General features: G+C 40.0%; 1 long non-coding RNA gene across 4 annotated transcripts in view; it reads left to right on the top strand.

The window, feature by feature from the left end:
- Nucleotides 1-23,965, top strand: part of LOC129651379 (uncharacterized) — a 55,368-nt gene that overhangs the window by 24,578 nt on the left and 6,825 nt on the right. Inside the window, exon 2 of one of the 4 annotated variants that reach the window (XR_008714118.1) lies at nucleotides 20,123-20,408. The exons of 2 other annotated variants lie outside the window; for them this stretch is intronic. This is a non-coding gene — a long non-coding RNA (uncharacterized LOC129651379). Of the gene's footprint in view, nucleotides 1-20,122; nucleotides 20,409-23,225; nucleotides 23,371-23,965 lie in introns of those variants that run through there. One more of the 4 variants, XR_008714121.1, reaches the window with a different exon arrangement.

Genomic DNA, 23,965 nt, shown 5'->3' with positions numbered 1-23,965 from the left:
TCATTCGAAGACCCAAGTTTCTTACATCCAGTGTCCTCTGTTGACTCCTCTGGGTTCTGTCCAGCAGAAGCGGGAAGGAAGAGAACCTGGAGAAGTCAGGGGGAAGGTATTATGGGCTACACCCAAAAGTGGGCTTCCTGACTTCTGCCTGCTTCCTATTGGCCAGAACTTAGCCACATCGTCTCCACTCCCTGAAAGAGCATCTGCTGGACCCAGGAGGGAAAATAAAAATAGCATAGTGAACAATTAGCCAGTCTCTGCTACATTATATCATCACTAGAGCTTAATATTTAAAGCTGCATTCAGTAGTAATTAAATCAATCAGACAAAATTATAATCAGAATCAAAATTGATGTGGGTGAAACAAAACTGGTATAATTTTATCGTGCATGGTCATACCATAGCAGGAAAAGTACTGATGGTGATCTCCTATATCACTTTATCTCTTATGTACCACATTTGCACAACTTTCTACATGTAGAGACTATGCACAGTTCTGAGACAGACATTTGTAGAATAAATGCTTTGTTGTTGTTGTTGTTAAAGAAGACATTTATGGTCAACTTTCCAAATATAAAATGCTACGAGATCACAGTGACTACTTGGTGAGAGCTCATCTTGATATTATGATCCATTTTAGGAAGTATAAGTTAACTAAGAAGGGAGATAGTTTACTATGACTCATGTTTTAGGAATAAACACCCAACTGGGTAAGTCTAGGTAAGAGACTAAACTTACCCCTGGGTAAGAGACTAAAGACCTAGAGGCTACTGCAAGCGACACTGCGGGTCTGAATCGCATGGGTTCAGCCAGTAAGACCTGGTTTTGTGTCCCTGATGTACCTCTTACTACTTCTGAGTCCTCAGGCATATTAACTAACCTCTATAAGCTTCAATTTCCTTATCTGTAAAATGAAGGTAAGACAACTTTTCAAAGGGATGTGAGAATTAAATATCCATTTCTCTCACTAGAATGTAAGGTTGGAAAAGCTAGAAACCTCTTACTGTTGTATTCCTGGCACATGCTAAGTTCCCAATACTAGGTAGTTTTAATGATAGCTTGATAATACTTTACTATTGTCATTATCCATACAAATATATTCAGGAGGCAGCTAAAAATTCAAGCTTATAATTCGGGAGTAGGGTACCCCTTAAACTCAGGCAAGAGGGGGCCTGTCGTGGGCCTAGGTTTCAGAGCAGTGCTATTCATGGGATGGTCCATGGACTAATTAGTCCACAAACTGTCACTGAGTCATATGGGATAAGTACAGAACTTAAGAGGAAGCATTTAGAAACTTCTAAACCAATCTGATATTTCTGCATCATCTCATTAAACAGGGTAGAGATGAGTTAGGATGTGTTTGAAATTGAGGAGTGAGTCACATGCAGTATAGACTGCAGACTATCAAGGACAGTAGTACCACTTCAGAGCATATGATATTTAAAAAAATTTTTATTGAAGTATAGTTGTTCAATGTCATATAAGTTACACGTGTGCAATATCAGTTCAGTTCAGTTCAGTCACTCGGTCGTGTCTGACTCTTTGTGACCCCATGAATTGCAGCACACCAGGCCTCCCTGTCCATCACCAACTCCCGGAGTTCACCCAAACTCATGTCCATCGAGTCGGTGATGCCATCCAGCCATCTCATCCTCTGTCATTCCCTTCTCCTCCTGCCCCCAATCCCTCCCAGCATCAGAGTCTATTCCAATGAGTCAACTCTTTGCATGAGGTGGCCAAAGTACTGGAGTTTCAGCTTTAGCATCAGTCCTTCCAAAGAAATCCCAGGACTGATCTCCCTTAGGATGGACTGGTTGGATCTCCTTGCAGTCCAAGGGACTCTCAAGAGTCTTCTCCAACACCACAGTTCAAAAGCATCAATTCTTCGGTGCTCAGCTTTATTCACAGTCCAACTCTCACATCCATACATGACCACTAGAAAAACCATAGCCTTGACGAGACGGACCTTTGTTGGCAAAGTAATGTCTCTGCTTTTGAATATGCTATCTAGGTTGGTCATAACTTTCCTTCCAAGGAGTAAGCGTCTTTTAATTTCATGGCTGCAATCACCATCTGCAGTGATTTTGGAGCCCAAAAAAATAAAGTCTGACACGGTTTCCACTGTTTCCCCATCTATCTGCCATGAAGTGATGGGACCAGATGCCATGATCTAGTTTTCTGAATAGTGATCACAATTTTTAAAGAATATAATACATTTATGGTTATTATAAAATATTGGTTATATTCCCCATGTTGTATGGTATATCTTTGTAAGCTTATTTTATATCTAATAGCTTGTACTTCTTACTCCCCTCCTCTCCACTCTTCCCTTTCCTTATTGGTAACTAGTAGTTCACTCTCTGTATCAGTGAGTCTACTTCTTTTTTATTATATTCACTAGTTTCAACATATGTTACTTTAAGATTAGTTACCTATAAGCCAAAAGTGAATAAAAGATAAGTATTTATATTTATTTATTTTTATATTAATTGATTATGTTCATTTAAATTAAATTGGGCTTCCCTGGTGGCTCAGAGGTTTAAGTGTCTGCCTGGAATGTGAGACACCCGGGTTTGATCCCTGGGTCAGGAAGATCCCAGGAAGAGAAGGAAATGGCAACTCACTCCAGTACTCTTGCCTGGAGAATCAGCTGTTTTATTTATGTTTACATAAATGCATATAATATATATTTATATACAATAAATATATTAAAATATTTTAAAATTAAAATGTATATTTTGACCCAATAGCTAAAAGGAAGTAAACTTTAATTATAGTTGATTCACAATGTTGTGTTAATTTCTGCTGTAAAGCATTGTGATTCAGTTATACATAAATATACATTTTTTTAAAGATTCTTTTCCATTATGGTTTATCATAGGATACTGAATAGTTCCCTATGCTATAAAGTAGGACCTTGTTTTTCTACTCCATATATAACAGCCTATATCTGCTAACCTTAACCTCCCACTCCATCCCTTCTCCAAGCCCCTCCCCCTTGGCAACCACAAGTGTGTTCTCTATGACCATGGATCTGTTTCTATTTCATATATAGGTTCATTTGTGTCATATCCCACATATAAGTGATATCATATGGTATTTGTCTTTCTCTTTCAGACTTACTTCATTTAGTATCATTATCTTAGGTCCTTCCGTGTTATTTTGTTCTTTTTTATGGCTGAGTATTATTCCACTGTATATATGTACCACATCTTCATTATCCATTTATCTGCTGATGAACATTTAGATTGTTTCCATGTCTTGGCTATTGTGAATAGTGCTGCCGTGAACGTAGGGGTGCATGTATCTTTTTGGATTAGAGTTTTGTCTGGATGTTTGGCCCAGGAATAGAATTGCTGGATCTTATGGTAATTCTGTTTTTAGTTTTCTGAGGAACCTCCCCATTGTTCTCAGCAGTGGCTGTACCAACTTACGTTCTACCAACAGTATAGGAGGGTTTTCTTTTCTCCACATCCTTTCCAGCATTTACTATTCGTAGACTTTTTAATGATGGCCATTCTGACTTGTGTAAGGTGGTACCTGATTGTAGTTTTAATTTGCATTTCTGTAATAATTAGTGATGCTGAGCAAATTTTCATGTGCCTATTGGCCATTTGTATGTCTTTTTTGGAGAAATGTCTTTTTAGGTCTTATGTCCATTTTTCAATTGGGTTGTATTTCATAGAAGCTGTTTGTATATTTTGGAAATTATGCCTTGCATTGTTTACAAATATTTTCTCCCATCCTATAAGTAATCTTTTTGTCTTTTATGGTTTCCTTTGCTGTTCAAAAGCTTGTAAGTTTGATTAGGTCCCATTAGTTTATTTTTGTTTTTATTTCTATTGCCTTGGGAAACTGGCCTAAGAAAACATTGGTACAATTCATGTCAGAGAATGTTTTGCCTATTATCTCTTCTAGAAGTTTTATGGTGTCATGTCTTATGTTTAAGTTTTTAGGCCATTTTGAGTTTATTTTTGTTTATGGTGAGAGGGTGTGTTCTAACTGACATGCAGCTGTCCAACTTTCCCAGCACCACTTGCTGAAGAACTGGCTTTCCCCCCATTGTATATTCTTGCCTCCTTTGTAGAAGAGTAACTGATCATAGGTGTGTGGGTTTATTTCTGGTCTCTCTATTCTGTTCCATTTATCCATATGTCTGTCTTTGTGTCACTACCAAGTGTTTTGATTACTGTAGCTTTGTACTATTGTCTGAAGTCTGGGAGGACTATGCCTCCTCCTTTGTTCTTTTTCCTCAGGATTGCTTTGGCAATTCTGAGTCTTTTATGGTTCCATATAAATTTTAGGATTATTTGTTCTAGTTCTGTGAAAAATGTCATGGGTAATTTGATAAAGATTACATTAAATCTGAGATTGCCTTGGGTAGTATGGCTATTTTAACAATAGTAATTCTATGGAAGTAAACTTTATATCATTTTTTTTAACTCTAATTTACTGATTAGGAAACACGTTTTACAGGACTTCTTTTTCAGGAAAAGACATATTTCAAAATGTTAGTAGTAGTAAACCAATGAATACCAAAATGATTCATACTGGTTTTACGTAGAAGTATGGGCCCTTATGTACTGAGTTCAATTTTCAGCCATAATTGATGATGAAGTGCTAAAACTATACTATATTATCCATAGAAATGTACCAACTAATGCTGCTGCTGCTGCTGCTAAGTTGCTTCAGTCGTGTCCGACTCTGTGCGACCCCATAGACGGCAGCCCACCATGCTCCCCCGTCCCTGGGATTCTCCAGGCAAGAACACTGGAGTGGGTTGCCATTTCCTTCTCCAATGCATGAAAGTGGAAAGTGAAAGTGAAGTCGCTCAGTCGTGTCCGACTCTCAGCGACCCCATGGACTGCAGCCCACCAGGCTCCTCCATCCATGGGATTTTCCAGGCAACCGACTAATGAAGCAATGAAATCATCAAAACTTAAGTGGCTTTTGCATGTCATATGTAAACAATAAGTGAAAAGAGAATTATTTGAAAGAGTATTGAATTTAAAAACTGACGAAGGCAGACGTTAACCAGTTCACATATAAGCAGCTTAGCAGGCTTCTTTTATGTTGTATTTAGGGTTGCTAAGACCAGGCATAGATACAGCTGCCAAGACATGAATGCAAGTCTATCAAAGATGTTGCTTTAGAAATGTTGGGTGATATGGTAGCAAAGGAGGTAGCTCAAATGCCATTTTCCAGTGAAATTATAGTTTAACATATTCAGGAACTGACTAATGATATGGAAGGCTAATTCACAGGAAAAATATGAAACTAGCAAAGTGTCTTTCATTGAAAGTAGATGAATACACAAGTGCTATTAATCTGGCCATCCTTTTAGTATGTGTATGGTTTAAACATGACCATGATAGGAAGAAATAGTCCTTTTATTTTCTCACTTCATGGCTAATAAACACAACTGTGAACTGTATAAAAGTATAAAGGGTTACATTGTCCATAACTGTGTCTGCAGTTAGGACCTCGTGTAGGATTATATGCTGATGCCACAGCTGCAATGACTGGAAAGCATTCTGGGTTAGCTCCCCTGCTTGAGGAACTGGTGCCAGAATGTAAATCAGCATACTGCTTCCTTCAAAAGTTTTGCTACAAAAGTCAGCCGAACTAAACAGAAAATTTGTGCATCTGAAATCTTTCATAGGAAGATATTTAAATTTCATTATGATTCCAGAGGATAAGTCATTCCAACTGGCTATTGATGAAGGACTGAGGAGGAACTTCACTCTATTTTGTATAAAATTTAAAAATGAGAAACCTAAGCCTGCTCAAATTACTCTGAAATATCTTCTTCTGTTCTGTCAAAATAACCCTGTGAGACTAGTTTCCCTACTCTGAGTATTAATAAAACAAAGCACAGAAACAGTTTAATATATACCTTGCTCCCTACAAGTGGTGTGTGATCATCAACCTGACCAAGATTGAAGAGTGAGTAAGCAAGCTCATTTGTCTTATTAAAACCCTTAAATATTGATATCAGTGGTCCTATTTAAAGTGAGCCTATAGCACCTAATGGGGGAATCCTATTTCATTCAAAATTTTTATTTATGACATTGGAAAAACCAAGAGTTATAAGGTCTATCATTTATACACATGCTTTAAAAAACAATATGCTCAATTTTTGTAGTTTTTTTCCCTCTTTTATGTTTGTTCTGATATATTTATTGAAAATAATTTTATGTGTAACAATCTAGAAATAAATGAATCTAATAATAAAAAATATATACTTGAATTTTGTATGTATTTTATCTCACTCTTATAGTAATTCATTTTTAATTGAATGAAAGATTCTTTAAATTCTATAGTGCTTTATAATTTTCAAAAGGTTCACATACATGGTTTCACATAATTCCATAATAACCCTTTTTCTCCTCCTTCCCCGCTATCACCCCCACCCTCTGCCCTTTCCCCACTGGTGACTAGCTTGTTCTCTGTACCCCTGAGTCTGCTTCCTTTCTGTTTTATTCTCTAGTAACTCATTTTTATTATATTAAAAGAAGTATTCATCTGTAACAGATTGAAAGAGGGAAAAGGTGGGGTGGAACATCCTTCTCAACAGATTGAGGAAGGCTGCTTTAGAGAGCCAATCTGGATAAGGGATCCACAGCTTAGAATTCTAGCACCACAGGCCCTGAGCCTGTGTCCAGGACTCACACGAGCTTCTTTCCTGGAAACACACAGTTGCAGGTAAACAGAGCTACCAGTAGGGTAAGCCCTAGATCCCAAGTGTTTGGGGGGTCCTGGAGTGAGCTAGGATGTCAAGCCATGTATGCACAGTATGACAAGGAAAAGAAGTGGGCAGGCCACCATATTCCAGCATGAACTCCATAGTGTCCAAATATTCAAAACTTGACAGATTGTGAAGAAGGTATATTTGTCAGAGCAGAATGATAGAATGCACTTACTCAACAGTCGATAGCTTCATTCATAACTTAAAGTTTCAGACGTTTGGAACATGGGCCTCGATTTTGTTCTCTTGTCAGGGCCTCACAAATGTTAGGGGATGACCTAGTCAGGAGATATGCTAAAGCTGGAGCTCTGAGTTTGGCAGTCAGCATGGAGGGAATATTTGAAGCTGAGGGGAAGCAGTCAAAGGTAAAGAGAGTAGGTCCTACATTCAGATTGCCTGCTTTGAATCCCTTATCTAGCAATAGAACTATCTATTTGTTCATTGATTTTCTCATCTGTAAAATGGAGATATTTAGGTGTTAATAGCATCTATTTCACGGGATGGTTTCAAGGATCAAATGAGTTCATCCATGTAAACCACTTAGAACTGGCTTGGTATAGAGTAAGTTCTCAATACCAAAGAAAAGTGAAGTCACTCAGTCATGTCCAACTCTTTGTGACTCTGTGGACTATAGCCTATCAGGCTGCTCTGTCCATGGGATTTTCCAGGCAAGGGTACTGGAGTGGGTTGCCATTTCCTTCCCCAGGGGATCTTCCCAACCCAGGGATTGAATCTAGGTCTCCCACCACACTGCAGGCAGACGCTTTACCATCTGAGCCACCAGGGACTTCTCAATACCAAGGGTGTCACTAAATTACCTGGGAAAGGACTAGAGAGCAAGAACAGAAGGGCCTCAGGGGAACCTTAGGAATAGAGATAAGAGAGGGTGGAGAGCATGTCTTAGCATCCACCACAGGGCAGGCAGGTGGTAACAGCCCAGTAAGTGTAGATGGACTTGAAAGGGAGCATGCAACATGCTGCTGGATGCAGCAGAAAGTTCCAGTGGGGAGTACTGAGCAGAGCCTGTTGGATTCCTAGTCAGGAAATACCTTTAAAAGGATGTTTTAGTTCACAGGAAATCAGACCACACTAAAAAACGAAGAAAAGATATTTCTCTTTTTAGTTTAGCTTAGTAATGCTGGTGGAAGCTATGTTTTTATTTTATTTGGAAGCTATGCTTTTAGAAATTAGTGTTAGAGAATAAAAGAGATAAATAGCTTGAAGGACAGGCAAGGTTGAATGAAAGTTCTTTTCTGTTAAAGGAAATAGGGCATAGTTGTTGCTAAGAAAAAGAAGGCAGTGGAGAGGAAGAGATGATTAAAGGGGCAGGAATCTAGGAGAAAGACAGAAGAGATGGAATCAAGAGAAAAAGACATAGGAATGAGTCTTAAAAGAATATTCTGCCTGGGGTGCAAGGAAACAAAATCATCAATAAGAATATAGAGAAGTGTTGAGGACAGACGTTGAAGAAATTCTTTAAGTTTAAAGTGCAGGGAAACTTTAATTTCAAGAAGAGCAAATAAATATAACTGACTAGTAGGAGGATATTCTGTTACCCATTGTGGCAGATATGGTGAGTTTGTGCACTCACTTGAGTACTTGGCGAGCTGATCTTCCTACTACAGAACAGTAGTTGGCAAGCTACATACAGCCCACACGCCAAATTTAGCCTGCTGTCCCCCAAATGAACTCAGGTTCGTTCTTCCACTGCACAGCAAAGCCAATCTACTGACACCAGATTGTAGCCACTGGCAATTGAATCATCTTCCAGCACTTCTCCTTTTCCCAGAGGTCAAGGAGGTAGGACTAAATAGGTCTAACTCTTTAATTACATGATCGGTTCTCCTGGCAACCATTGTCCTCTCCTTAGATGTGTTTAAAAAGTAACTTCACTAACATACAAAAGATACTTTGATAATTCTCATCACTTAGGAAATTCCAAGGGTTTTAGGACCTCTGTGCCAGAAATGAGGATGAAGACCAAATATATATATTTTTTGTAGTTCACAATATTACAATATCACATATAAGTGGAATTATAGGGTTTTTTTTAATTCTTTGTGACTTAGAATAAAGTCCTTGAGGTTCTTCCACGTTGTGGGATTTCTCAGGTGGCTCAGATGGTAGAGAATCTGCCTGCAGTGCAGGAGACCAAGGTTTCCCTGGGTCAGGAAAATTCCCTAGAGAAGGGAATGGCTACCTACTCCAGTATTCTTGCCTGGGAAATTCCATAGCAAATCCTCTGATCTTAAGAAAGTGCATCTGATTCAACCTTTATTAGTAATAAAGTATTAGAAGTCACAGAAAACAAACCTTTGCATATGAGTAAATACTACCATAGATATGGATATACAAATATCTGTTCAAGTCTCTGCTTTTAATTCATTTGAGTATGTATCCAAAGGTAGGATTTCTGGATCATATATTAATGCTATTTTTAACCTTTTGAGAAACTGACATAACATTTTCCATAGCAGCTACACCATTTTCCTTTCAGTTTACAAAGGTTCTAACTTCTCCACATTCTCACCAATACTTATTTTCTGTTTTTGTTTTTTGAAATAGCCATCCTAATAGCTATGAGGTGATCTCTCATTGTGATTTTGACTTGCATTTCCCCAATGGCTAAGTAATGTTGAGCATCTTTTCATATACTTATTGCCTGTTTATACATTTTCTTTGGAGAAACGTCTTTTCACATCCTCTGTCCGTTTGTGAATTGGGTTGTTTGTGTTGTGCTTTAGGAATTCTTTGGAGAAGGAAATGGCAACTCACTCCAGTACTCTTGCCTGGAACATCCCATGGATGGAGAAGCCTGTTAGGCTACAGTCCATGGGGTTACAAAGAGCTGGACACGACTGAGCAATTTCACTTTCACTTTAGGAATTCTTTATATATTCGGGATATTAATCCCTTGTGAGATATGTGATTTATAAAGTTTTCTAGTATTCTGTGGGTTGCCCTTTTACTCTATTCACACTGTCCTTTTGCACAAAAATTCCCAGTTTTGATGAAGTTCAATCCATCTATTTTTACTTTTGTTGTTTGTGCTTTTGATGTCATATCCAAGAAAATCATTGCCAAATGTAGTGTATGAAGAAGAGTTTCCCTTATGTTTTCTTCTAAGAGCTTTATAGTTTTAGTTCTTATGTTTTAAGTTTTTATCCATTTTTAATTAACTTTTGTATATGATGTAAGTTAAGGGGTCCAGCTTCATTTTTTGCGTGTTGATATCTTTTTTTCAGCACCATTTGTTGAAAAGGTTATCCTTTCCCCATCAAATGGCCTTGGTACCCTTGTTGAAAATCAGTTGATCATATATGTGAAGGTTTATTTCTGGGCTCTTTATATATTTAAATGGTTGGGGAAAAAATCAAAACAATAATATTTTGTGATATGTGTAGGTTTTATGAGATTCAAGTTTCAGTATCCATAGAAAAATGTTCTTTTGCAATATATCCTGGCTGATTTGTTTCTGTATCATCTATGGCTGCTTTTGCATTATAGCTGCAGAGTTGAATGGTTGTGACAGAGTCCACAGTCCTGCAAATCCTAGAATATTTACCATCTGATCTTTCATTCCTTTTTTTTTTTTTTTTTTTTGAAGATTTTTTTGACAAGGACCTTTTATAAAGTCTTTGGTGAATTTGTTACAATATTGCTTGTTTTATGTCTTTGTTTTTTGGCCATGAGCCATGTGGGATCTTAGCTCCCTGAGCAGGGATCAAACCCACACCCCCTGCATTGGGAGGTGAAGTCTTCACCACTGGACTGCCAGGGAAGTCCCCTACTATCGAGTCTTTAAAAAAAAAAAAAAAATTACCAACCTCTGCTATAGATAGAGGATAAAAAGCTGTGAGATGTATTTCTCAGACTCTCTCACAGCTAGGAGGTAGGCAAGTGACCCAGTTTCCACAAATCAGATTTCTCCACACAGATTTGCATGTGGAAATGACTCACAAGAGGCAGCCACATGTGGGGAGATCAAATTTTCTGGTAAGTAAAGTGGGGCATCCAGTTCTTCCCTTGAGGTTGTTGGAGGATTCTGACATCTGCTTCTTTACATCATGAATGCTGAATATTGGAAGGTAGCTGCAATGGTGTCCCTCTAGAAAGGTTCTATGGATATATGCTTTGGTATTTTTCTGACTGTGCTTTCCCCAGCCTCTTTTTTCCTGACTATGTAGCATCAAATCTTAGTTCTCTCTCTCCCTTGGCGAATCTGTGAGCTGCCTGTGTGCTGTGCTTAGTCACTCAGTTGTATCCAACTCTTTGTGACCCCATGGAGTGTAGCCTGCCAGGCTTCTCTGTTCATGGGGATTCTCCAGGCAAGAATGTGGAGCGGGTTGCCATGCCTAATGTTCCTTTAATAAATCTCTTCCTGCTTCAACAGCTAGAGTAACTTCTGTTGTCTGCAACCTAGAACGCTGACTAATATTTTCAGTAAAGACATTTATGTTATACTCAGAGTATAATACTCTGAGTATTATATTATATAATATAATATTATATATTATATTATATTAATATTTTGGCAAAAGGTAAGAACAGTGTTTTGTGAGAAACTCTTAATTCTAATCATGTCTTTTCTACCAACTTTTATTGCCCATCACCTTCCAATATCTCTAAAACTGACTTAATGGAATTTATATATCATAAGGGTGATAGCTTGTGGCTCAGATGGTAAAGAATTTGCCTGCAATGCAGGAGACTGGGTTCGATCCCTGGGTTGGGAAGATCCCCTGGAGAAGGGCATGGCAACCCATTCCAGTTTTCTTGACTAGGGAAATACCATGGACGAGGAGCCTGGTGGGCTCCAGTCCATGGGGTCACAAAGAGTCAGACATGACTGAGCGACTCACACACACACACACAAGAGTGATACAATAGAGATTATCAAAGGAATAGACACAGAATTTAGACTCGAAAAAGTAAAAGACTCTGAGTGAGAAACCGTAATTGAAATAGCACATTTAATTGTAGGAACTTCAGTCCCCAGACACTTTGACTTCATTGCACCTGAGTGAAAAAGATATATTTCTGAGAAGAAAGAAAATTAAGTTTCAGTACTTTGTAGAGCAGAAATCCTAAGAGTAATTCAAAAGAAGGAAGATAGTTTATCATGGAAGTGATTGTTTAATCATGGAAGTGAACACGTCTTAGAGGTGATGGAGGTAAGCAGATAAGGAAAGAGGGAATGCTCTAGACCCAGAGGTAATATTCAGAATTTTCATCTGTTATTCCTCTTAGATGCTGAGTAACTCACCACATTCAGAGCTGCTCTCATTTCTTCCAGCTGATGACTGCACTCTTGAAAAAACAAAGTGCTTAAATTAGGATGCTTATTTTATTGTTATTTATGCCTGCTCTCCTTTTTTCCCACACAGTCCTGTGGATGAGTAATAGTGACATCATCACAAAAAAACAGAACTTCTTACATGAATCCTGCTTCTGGAATGCCCATGATTATCATTGTGTTAGACATTCAGTCATGTCCGACTCTGTGACCCTGTGGACTGTAGCCCTCCAGGCTCCTCTGTTCATGGAATTCTCTAGGCAAGAATACTGGAGTGGGTTGCCATTCTGGGATCTTCCCAACCCAGGGGTCAAACCTGGGTCTCCTACATTGCAGGCAGATTCTTTACCATCTGAGCCACCAGGGAAGACTTTCTGATCCCTGCTTTTTTTCCCCTATAAGATATATCCGTTATTAGAGATTTCCACTTTTTTAAAAAAAAAGGTTTATTTATTCATTTACTTTTGGCTGCACTGGGTCTTCCTTGCTGCAAGCAAGCTTTCTCTAGTTGTGACGAGTGAGGGCTGCTCTCTAGTTAGGGAGTGCAGGGTTCTCACTGTAGTGGCTTCTCTTGTTGCGGAGCACAGGTTCTAGGTACTCGGGCTTCAGTGGTTGCAGCTCCAGGACTCTAGAGCATGGGCTCAGCAGCTGTAGTGCATGGGCTTAGTTGCCCCAAGTCTCATGAGATCCTCTTGGAGCAGGGATTGAACCTGTGTCCCCTGCAGTGGCAGGAGGACTCTTAACCACTGGACCACCAGGGAAGCCCGAGATTTCCACTTTTTTTCCTAATTTGAACACATTGATCCTATTGAAACATAATACTTCTTTCCCATGTTCACCTCTCCCATAAAAGGAAAAAATTCCACTCTTACTATACATGAGGAAAAATTAAGAAAGAGAGAAATGAATAAAGTAATTTAAAATGGAATTAAAGAGCATATACACATCCTGAAAGTTAAGATGATTCTTAAAGAAATCTGAACAAAGAAGCAAGGCATAGAAAGTCGATAATCAAAACCACTATGAGGTACCATTTCACACCAGTCAGAATGGCTGCGATCCAAAAGTCTACAAGTAATAAATGCTGGAGAGGGTGTGGAGAAAAGGGAACCCTCTTACACTGTTGGTGGGAATGCAAACTAGTACAGCCACTATGGAGAACAGTGTGGAGATTCCTTAAAAAACTGGAAATAGACCTGCCTTATGATCCAGCAATCCCACTGCTGGGCATACACACTGAGGAAACCAGAAGGGAAAGAGACACGTGTACCCCAATGTTCATCGCAGCACTGTTTATAATAGCCAGGACATGGAAGCAACCTAGATGTCCATCAGCAGATGAATGGATAAGAAAGCTGTGGCACATATACACAATGGAGTATTATTCAGCCATTAAAAAGAATACATTTGAATCAGTTCTAATGAGGTGGATGAAACTGGAGCCTAGTATACAGAGTGAAGTAAGCCAGAAAGAAAAACACCAATACAGTATACTAACGCATATATATGGAATTTAGAAAGATGGTAACAATAACCCTGTGTACGAGACAGCAAAAGAGACACTGATGTATAGAACAGTCTTATGGACTCTGTGGGAGAGGGAGAGGGTGGGAAGATTTGGGAGAATGGCATTGAAACATGTAAAATATCATGTATGAAACGAGTTGCCAGTCCAGGTTCGATGCACGATACTGGATGCTTGGGGCTGGTGCACTGGGACGACCCAGAGGGATGGAATGGGGAGGGAGGAGGGAGGAGGGTTCAGGATGGGGAACACATGTATACCTGTGGCGGATTCATTTGGATATTTGGCAAAACTAATACAGTTATGTAAAGTTTAAAAATAAAATAAAATTAAAAAAAAAAAAAAGAAAGAAAGTCGATAACCTAGTATCATGTGAAAAGTCAATAGGGAAAATAAAAGGTCTCTTCAGAGAAAAGCGCATTCTGGTAGAGGTAATAAGAGCGGTTGCTCTAGAAGTTCACACCCAGTAGACAATATCACTTTCATAGGCAAAGAGCAACCTATGCAATCACTTGTGTCACAAACAGCATCAGACATCTGAGAACTAATTATAGCTTGCCCTTGATTTTCAGCCTGCAATTAGACAATTGTGAGTGCAATTATTTGCGTACCATTTTGTAACAACAGGTAATTGTGACTAAAGAGCTACCTGCATTGTGAAAGGGAGATATAATTGGGGCCCTCTTTTAATAAGTTTGTATTTTAAATCTGAGCAAATGTATAATCTGATTAGTGGAAAGACACCCATGACGTTTTTAAAATCACATTTTTATATTTTAACAAGTACATTCCCTAGCCTATTTGCGGGCCTCACTGCAGCATCATTGGCATAGTACAATCATCATAAAACTATAAAGAAATGCCACATCCCAGATGGACCAATCATGAGTGCTATCCAGAACACATGGGCATTCTATAGCCAACACAGAAAAGGTGCAAATAAAAGATCCAAAAGCTGAATCCAGTAATTTGCATCACACTTGAATTATAAAGAAATCGACCGAAGGGCATCCCACTCAGCACCTGCCACATGGAAGGCACACAGCAAGGATTTCCTAAATGGCACTGTTAAAATCCCCTCTCTTTGTGCCTTCATGGCATTCAAAACATGCCTTTACTTTAACACCCAGTGATTTGTGTGTGTGTGTGTGTGTTTGTCTATCTTTCCCTACATCTCTGGGTTATTAGAAGAAAAGGCTCATGTCTTTTATTTTTCTCAGCCTGTTTCCATCTCAGACAGCAGAAAATTAACTCAAATTAACTTCAGTCAAACAAAACAGAACAAAATGATTGGCCAACAGAGGTAGGCTCTCAGCAAGGTTTTTTCTTTCCTGCACCTCAGGAGGCAACCTCCTCCAGTAGAACAGACTCATTCCCTTTATTGTGGGTGAGTGTCCTTCATGTTGGGGGCAGGATAGGCTTATGGCTCTTCAATACGACTGTCGAGCCTTGAGTCTGCTCCACCACTTAACCTAAACTAAGTTATTTAACTGCTTTTGAGCCTCAGTTTTCATATCCATAAAATCAGGGAAATAATACTACTTACATTGTTGTAAAGATTAAATTAGTGTGTGTGTGTGTATATATATATATATATATATATATATATATATATATATAAGGAACTCAACATAGTGTCTGACACATAAAATGTGCTCAATAAATGTAAGCTACATTTAGTACATTTAGTTTAGTGGGTTTTGTTTTTAACGGAAGAGGCAGGGAGCAAGGTATTGCAATAGACTGCTGCTGCTGCTAAGTCACTTCAGTCGTGTCCAGCTCTGTGTGACCCCATAGACGTCAACCCACCAGGCTCTCCTGCCCCTGGGATCCTCCAGGCAAGAACACTGGAGTGGGTTGCCATTTCCTTCTCCAATGCATGAAAGTGAAAAAGTGAAAGTGAAGTTGCTCAGTTGTGTCCAACTCTTAGCTACCCCATGGACTTCAGCCTACCAGGCTCCTCCATCCATGGGATTTTCCAGGCAAGAGTACTGGAGTGGGGTGCCATTGCCTTCTTCTAGGCTTATCACATCCTAACTTAGTGATCCCAAATGAAAAAGGGAACACCAGCATCTGTAACAATTTATATCTCTCTATATAATTTATAACATCTATAATACCCCAGCATCTATATTTCTCAGCCTGCAAAATTTGGGGGCAAGGATTCTGAGTGGTAACTGAGCACAAATACACATACATCGAGGGTTTACTGTATGCCAGACACTATGGTGTTTCCGTGCATTATCTCAATTTTCACCACAACTCTATTATGGAAATGCCATATTTACCCTCACTTTACAGACAAGCAAACCAAAGCTTAGAAAAGTTTAGTACAGAAGGACACAGAGGTTGGCAACCTTTATTTTTTGTTGGTGAAGAATTAGATAGTAAATATTTTAGGCTCTGCAGACCAGATGAGCTTTGTCACAACCACTTAACTCTGGATTGTAGTGTGTGTTAAAAACCAGAATTCAACTGAGTATATTTTGAAGATCTAATTGGTTTTACTGAACAATTCACAAATTGGGCAGTGTCACATCTAGCAAGGCTTGCAAAGGACTACTGAAAGACAGGACAAGGAAGTCATAACCAGAAAAAAGGATTATTTCAGATTAGGTCATTTCCCTTTTAAGAAAAAAGGGCCATATTAGGTGGCTTACCTCATCTTCCTTTGGAGGATGGAGAAGGCCATGTGAAAGATTACCTCATTGGTCCTGACCAGAATATTCCTGGATGGGCAGTTGAGACTTCATTTCTAGGACTTCCCTGGTGGTCCAATGGTTAAGAATCCACCTGCCAGGGCAGAGGACTTGGGTTCAATCCCTGGTCCAGGAAGATCCCACATGCTGAGGAACAAGAAGCCTGTGCACCACAGCTACTAAAGCCCGTGTGCCCTAGAGCCCATGCTCTGCAGTAAGAGAAGCCACCGCAATGAGAAGCCCACACGCCACAACAAAGAGTAGCCTCTGCTGGCCACAACTAGAGAAATCCCATGCATAGCAACGAAGACCCAACACAGCCAAAAATAAATAAATCAATAATTTTTAAAAATAATACATTTCTAGGGGAGATTGAGGTTTCATGGGTTATGTATTAAGCCCTGATTTGGTGGCATGGTCTAGCATAAGTGACTCCATATTGGGCCTATGATTTTTTTTTTTTAAACAATGCCCCTTCAGCTTATTTGAGAGGTGTGATGAAAATTTAAGGCATTAGCACCACTCTCAGCTGTTGCTCTGAAATTCTCACAGTTTGTATTGTTCTTTTGTACAGAGAAGAGAAGAGAAAGTTAGTCACTTAGTCATGTCTGACTCTTTGTGACTCCATGGACTGTAGACCGCCGGGCTTCTCTGTCCATGGGATTCTCCAGGCAAGAATACTGGAGTGGGTTTCCATTTCTATAAATTATGACATTTTTGCAAAGATCATGGCTTCAGGCTCACAGTTTTTAAGTTTGTTATTCTCTTTCTTTTCTGATGGTTCAGTCTTACAGAGATCATTTTCTTGGTGGTTAGTGGCTGTGGACTTGCATTTAAGGCTTTTGAGAAAATATAACACATAGAGGAAATTATAATGATTCTAATAAGCAGGATAATTCACAATGTCCAGAGACCCAATTTATCAAAATCAAGTAAATCAAAGAAGAGGCTCATTGAAGGAGTCACCTTTTTAAGCCAAGTGGCTTGCTCAGTGAGTTTCAACTTTTACAAAAGTGCAGCAGCTGGTGTTGAGCATGGCATAGACTCTCTCTCAGTTAAAAGATAATCAAGGATCATCCTATTGTCGAGAACAACTTTGGCCACAGAGTCTAAGGGTCTTTGTTGGATAGCCATTGTTTTAGCAATGGAATCTGCAGTAACTTCATGAGTTAAGGAGAAACTTCTGGACATCCCTGCCAGTCTAGTGGCTAAGACTCCATGCTTCCAATGCAGGGGGCATGGATTCCATCCCTGGTCAGGGAATTAAGATTCCACATGCATGTGCAGTGCAGCCGCAAAAAAAAAGGAAAAAAGGCTATATTAAAAAAAAGAAAGGAGAGACTTCTGATCATGTCCTCATTTGCATTTACTCCTAACCAGACAAGGTGGCTCTGCCAAAGAATGAAGACCCTGAATCATAAGCACTTCCCAGTGGGTCCTTTCTAACTTGACAATGGAAATTCAGGGGAATCAACCAATGGGGTGTCTTAGTTTGTTTGTGAAAGGCAAAGAGGCACCATTGGATAACCTGAGGCTTTGCCTGCCTGTGCGTCAGCCACCTAGGCATTCTTGGCCCAAGAAGAATGATAACCAGCACAGACAGAGACAAACCCTGTTGAGGCACAACCATTTCCATTAAGGAGGTACTTTTAATGGATTTTTCACAGGGATTGAGATCTCTTAGTGTGTGGAGCCAAATCTGATTCAGATAATCATGGGAATGTGGGAGTGCAAATGTACTAAGATTTACAAAAGTAATTGTGTCTAATTGGGTACATACAGGTATGATCAGAGAAAGGAAAAACAAGGCACAATTTCTAGCCCCAGAAGTTGAGCTCAGTAAGAGACTTTTGTTTTCCCTGGTAACTCAGATGGTAAAGAATCTGCCTGCAGTGCAGGAGACCCAGGTTTGATCCCTGGGTCGGAAAGATTCCCTGGAGAAGGGAATGGCAACCCACTCCAGTATTCTCGCCTGGAGAATTCCATGAACAGAGGAGCCTGGTGGGTTACAGTCCATGGAGTGAGTCCCAAAGAGTTGGACACAACTGAGCGACTAACACATAAGAGACTTTGCGGGAAAACATTCATTGTAGTTTGCACTGACATCAAGAATAGAAGAGAAACAGGTCACAGGGAGGATCAGAGAATCTCAGGCATCATAAATAGATTGAAAACTTTGATAACAAATCCAGTAATCAGAAAGGTTACTACTCCCCACTCTTAACAATGAAACCTGGGAGATAGGATGAGGGTGTTACCTTCCAGGCCAATATAAAGAGAAGAATGAAAAGGTGGAAGGGTTTCATGTTTAAAGTATGAAGCCTCAGTCCAGCATCTAAGGTAGAAGCAGTCCACTTCAAAGTCAGCTACTCCTCTTCCACCTCAATTCGTTCTGAGGTCTCCAGTCTGTGTGCAGGACCAGGTGTCAGTAGGAGCCTTTTCTAACCATGAGCGAAACGTGTACCCAAGGCTCAATGCTTTCTAGTTTTGAGGCACTGTCAGTGGTCAGAACATTTGGTAAGGTTCCTTCCAATGGGACTAGAGGGCTGTCTTCTTATGATGTTTCCAGAATACCTAGTCACCAGACTCCAGACTGTGACCAATAGTATTCTTTGAATTGGGATCTGGGAAAGCCACTTCAGCCTGTCGATGACGAGCTTTAGCATAAGATTTACAGTAGCTGGTCATACTCAGAGAAGGCAATGGCAACCCCCTCCAGTACTCTTGCCTGGAAAATCCCAGGGACGGGGAAGCCTGGTGGGCTGCCGCCTATGGGGTCGCACAGAGTCAGACACAACTGAAGCGACTTGGCAGCAACAGCTGGTCATACTAGCATGAGGCAGCAAGGAGTCAGTAGAAAGTTGCATACTAATGGTCTACTGCTGACTATCACAGGTGGAGATATGAGTTTATGTTTTCCAGAGGGATACTGCATACAGTTGGCAAGTCCAGAGGTATTACCTTAGGCCAAAGAAGTCCAGTAGCTTTCTTTTGACCTTGCCTGATGATTAATTGTGCTGCTGCTGCTGCTGCTAAGTCACTTCAGTCGTATCCGACTCTGTGAGACCCCATAGATGGCAGCCCAACAGGCTCCCCCGTCCCTGGGATTCTCCAGGCAAGAATACTGGAGTGGGTTGCCATTTCCTTCTCCAATGCATGAAAGTGAAAAGTGAAAGCAAAGTCACTCAGTCATGTCCGACTCTTAGCGATCCCATGGACTGCAGCCTACCAGGCTCCTCCATCCATGGGATTTTCCAGGCAAGAGTACCGTAGTGGGGTGCCATTGCCTTCTCCGATTAATTGTGCTAGAGACAATATAATTCCAAAAAGTTTGCAAGGCTTTCATTAAGGTTCGTATGATTTGTCCTGTGAATTGGGTACCTCAGTCACTGGAGGTAGTGGAAGTCTATCCCAGGTGGAAAATACATTTTCTAATAGTTTCTTTGCCACCATTAGGGCATCAGCCTTGTGCCAGAGGAAGGGTCCATTTTAAAAACACCCACATAATAACAATATATTGATCAACCATGCTAAGTGCAACTGAATAAAGTCCAGCCACAGATACTCATAGGGTCCAGAGGAAGGAGGTCTGAGACCTAGTTTTTTTCCAGGATTATGGACCTGACATGCTAAATGTTACTACTTTTGCAGTTTTATCAAAGTCTCCCCACCAATGTCTGTTCACAGATCGAATTATCTCAAATACGCTGTGATGGGCAGTGGAAAGCAAAAGCTGAAAAATGGGATCTCCGAGGGGTCAGAATAAAACAAGTGGCCATCTTGGGTTTCCCATAGTCCTGACAGTTCATTTGATTTATAACCACTGTTCGCCCATCTTAATTTCTCTGATTCAGGAGCAGACTGTTGCCACGTTACCAGGACTTCCGGAAGGCAAAAGTCTGGCCACAAGGGGTCATTCTGCAGAGGTGCGATGGACTTCATCCACAAGAGCCATAATCTTTATAGACTTCATTGCTGCTGCCCTCACATGAAAGTCACGAGGACTTTCCCTTGATACTCACTTAGGTTCAGGCCTTTTAGTACGAGTCAGTTTTGAAGGCAGCAATTTCAGAAGAGAAGAAAATAGCCGTAAGAAGCTCATCTGCTTGTGGCCCACTGTGGATTGGGGTCCCAGAGGAGGTAGGAAAACTCTTTTGTTTCCATAACCTCCCCAAATCACGGATGACCCCAAAGACATACAGCTGTCAGTATAAATACTAACAGTGCGTCCTCAGATAGCTGCTGAGGTGCTCTGGTAAGGGCATCTGCTTATTGAGCTGATCCAGCACGTGGGAGGCTTTCTCTTTCAAGTGGTTCATGTTGGATAGTAATAGCATAATCAGCTTGGAAATTTCCATAGTCATTTCTACAGGATGTCCCATCAACAAACAGGATTAACTCAGGATTGGTTAAAGGGATGTCTTGTAAATCAGAACGCAGTGTCACAAAAAGGGACATTGTTATTTTCTCACAGTCATGGGGCTCACCTTTGTAGGGTAGAAGTGAAGTAGCAGGATTGAGAACATTGCAACATTTAACACAGTACACACTGCTCTATTTACAATGGATAACCAGCAAGGAACTTTGCTCAATGTTCTGTGGCAGCCTGGATGGGAGGGGAGTTTGGGTGAGAATGGATGCATGTATTCCTATGGGCTGAGTCCCTTTGCTGTTCACCTGAAACTGGCACAACATTGCTCATCAGCTATACCCAATACAAAATAAAATCTGTTTTTTTTTTTTTTTTTAAGAATGTTGCGACATTTAAGATGGCTATTAGGAAGTGAAAGCGGAAGAATCTCATAAGAGGTTAAACCTGCTTGCAGAGAAATGTGTCAATTTAGAGTTAAGACCACTCTGGACTGCAGTGAGGAGGCTGTTAAGTAAACATAATCTCCAAGGGTTAGGTCTGCTGAGGCTCCTACTAACTTCCAACAACAGGAAGGAATGACTGACTCAAGTGCATTCTACAATATGCAGTTGGCCTGTGTTTATTACCATGTCTTTGCATGAGCATTTCCAGAGCCTGGTTCTCTCTCTCATGCACAAATAAGGTGAAATGTTTTTAATCATTAGGAAGCCCTAAGGCAGTGGTTCTTGCAGAGCTTGTTTTAGTCTTATAAAAGCCTGCCTGTGTTTATCTTCCCAAATAAGGGGTTCAAAGGCTGAAAATTTAGTTAAGTTCCTAGAGTGGGGAAATTAATAGAGAAAAATTAGGAACCCATAGCCGCAATAACCAACCAAGTTTATTAATCCATGAAACTCTTGCTTATTTGTGTGTCTAGGAAATTCTTAAATTAGCTTAATCCTTTTTTGAGATAGCTGGATTTCTTCAGTGCTTAGGTTATGACCTACTTAATGAGCAGTATCTAGAGAGAATTACAATTTTTCCTTAGTAACTTTATGTTGCTTTTCAGCTAATCTTTTATGAATGCCTCTTTGGTAATTTAGCACAATAAAAGGTCATCTAATATTGTAAAAGGATTGATTTCCAGGGAACTGGAAGCTTACATCTTGGGGAGTAGGGAGAAATAAGAAGGCGCTTTAGTGAATCCCTGAGGCACAAGGTATATTACCGTCTAGGTATATTACTGATTGTGAACCCCAGTTCCCCTGACATAGAGTTCCCTTGCTGAGTTACTTTGTTCTATTTTTTTTCTTTTTTTAAAATTGAAGTGTAGTTAATTTACAATGTTGTGTAAGTTTCAAGTTTACAATAAAAATGATCCAGTTATATATATATGTGTGTATATATATATCCATATCTATTCTTTTTCAGAATCTTTGCCCTCTAGGCTATTACAAAATATTGATTATAGTTCCCTGTGATATACAGTAGGTCCTTGTTGGTTATTATCTATTTTGTGTACAGTATGTGTATATATTAATCCCAAACTCCTAATTTATCCCTCCCCCTTCCCCTCCCCTTTCCCCTTTGGTAACCATAAATTTGTTTTCTATTTCTGTGAGTCTATTTCTGATTTGTATGTAAGTTCATTTGTATCATTTTTTTTTTATATTCCACATATAAGTGATATCATATGATATTTGTCTTTCTCTGTCTGACTTACTTCACTTAGTGTGATCATCTCTAGGTCCATCCACGTTGCTGCAAATGGCACTGTTTCGTTCCTTTTTATGGTGCTTTATTCCCTTTCTTGTCTTGCCTTTGTTTCCCTCAGAATTGGGGGGCATCAAAGAAAAGGGTGGGGGTTTAAAAAGAGTAGGATACTTTCTAGGTACAAAAGCCGATTTCTGTCCCCTAGCTCTTGCTTGTAGAAAAAGGCTTTAGTCTACTAGGCCTTCCCTGAGATTCAACAAGCAGACTCAAGCAGTTGCTAATTAAGGAAATGAGAGAAGGCAGAGATGAAGGAAAAGCCATTTAAACAAGTAATGATAGCCTAGGCAAGAGTTCAGTGATAAAACAGAGTCCTACCTAGTTCGCTTAAGGTATGTATATACTAACCAGATACATACCTTTGAGTTGCTCTGTAGAAACTAAGACCGTCACCCAGGTTAAGGATAGCGACTCATTGTGACCATAGCACATAGACCCCAGGCTGATTGGAACCATAAGGTTGATGATTAAGACTGTTACCACAGAGCAGTCCATGAAGAGTCAGAAGAAAGTCCATGAGCTGTAAACCCTCACCCCAAAAGTTGCCTTTTAAAAAACCCTCCCCTGAAAGCCATTGGGGAATTGAGTCTTTTGAGAATGAGCCACCTGTTCTCCTTGCAGTAAATGTAATTTCCTTCATTATAATCTGTTGTTAGTAGCTTGGCTTTGCTTCTCATGAGCAAGAGGACCCAAGTTCAGTTTGGTAACAGTTTTTCCCAGTAAAAGAAAATAGATTTTGGTTGTTGGGACCTAGGAATGCTGCAAAAGACTGAACAAAGGTCTACGACAGTGAACCATTTTGAGTCTGGTAGGACTTAGGACATGGAGAAGGCAATGGTACCCCACTCCAGTGTTCTTGCCTGGAAGATCCCATGGATGGAGGAGCCTGGTGGGCTGCAGTCCATGGGGTCGCACAGAGTCGGACACGACTGAGTGACTTAGCAGCAGCAGCAGCAGCAGGACTTAGGACAAAAGGATGTTTGGGTATGAAACAACTGAGAAACTGGGAAAAACCATCTTGTTAATAGTGCTTAAATCCTAGACAAATTTCCATCTCCATTCATTAGTTTTCCTAACCAGTGAGATTTATGTGTTGTAGGGGCTGGTACAAGGAATCATTTGCTATTTTTTCCCACTCTGAGAGATTTGTTGGCATATAAGAGTGGGGTTTAAAGTCAAAAGTGTAACTTCAATATTAACTAGAATTAAGCAAGGTTTCCCATTACTTTTAATAGGAAGCTGCTGGTAATAGTTTGCAGTTTGCTGGAGAATCTCTTGGAGTCCCATCAACTCTGGGAACAAGTCAAATGGGGGCGCTCCCTTGGGAGCAGATATGGGGGCACTAAAGATGAAGAATTTGCCTAAGACCTTGGAGCATAATCCTTTGTCTAGTGTCTCGGTTGATTTCAAATGAGACAAAGGTCCTTAGGCCAGCATTTTGATGGTGGACCCCTACAAGTGTGTAACATAAGAGGCTGAAGTATTATCTTAGATCTCTAGCCTTGTAGCTGTAATAACTGTAAGGCCAACAGCTTGGCAGATTTTTGTTTATGGTCTTGCTCTAAGATCCTTTCAAAAT

Source organism: Bubalus kerabau, chromosome 1 (assembly GCF_029407905.1).
Source record: "Bubalus kerabau isolate K-KA32 ecotype Philippines breed swamp buffalo chromosome 1, PCC_UOA_SB_1v2, whole genome shotgun sequence".
Classification (NCBI taxonomy): Eukaryota; Metazoa; Chordata; class Mammalia; order Artiodactyla; family Bovidae; genus Bubalus; species Bubalus kerabau.
Note: the sequence above shows the minus strand (reverse complement) of the source record. Positions and strands in the feature narration are given on the sequence as shown.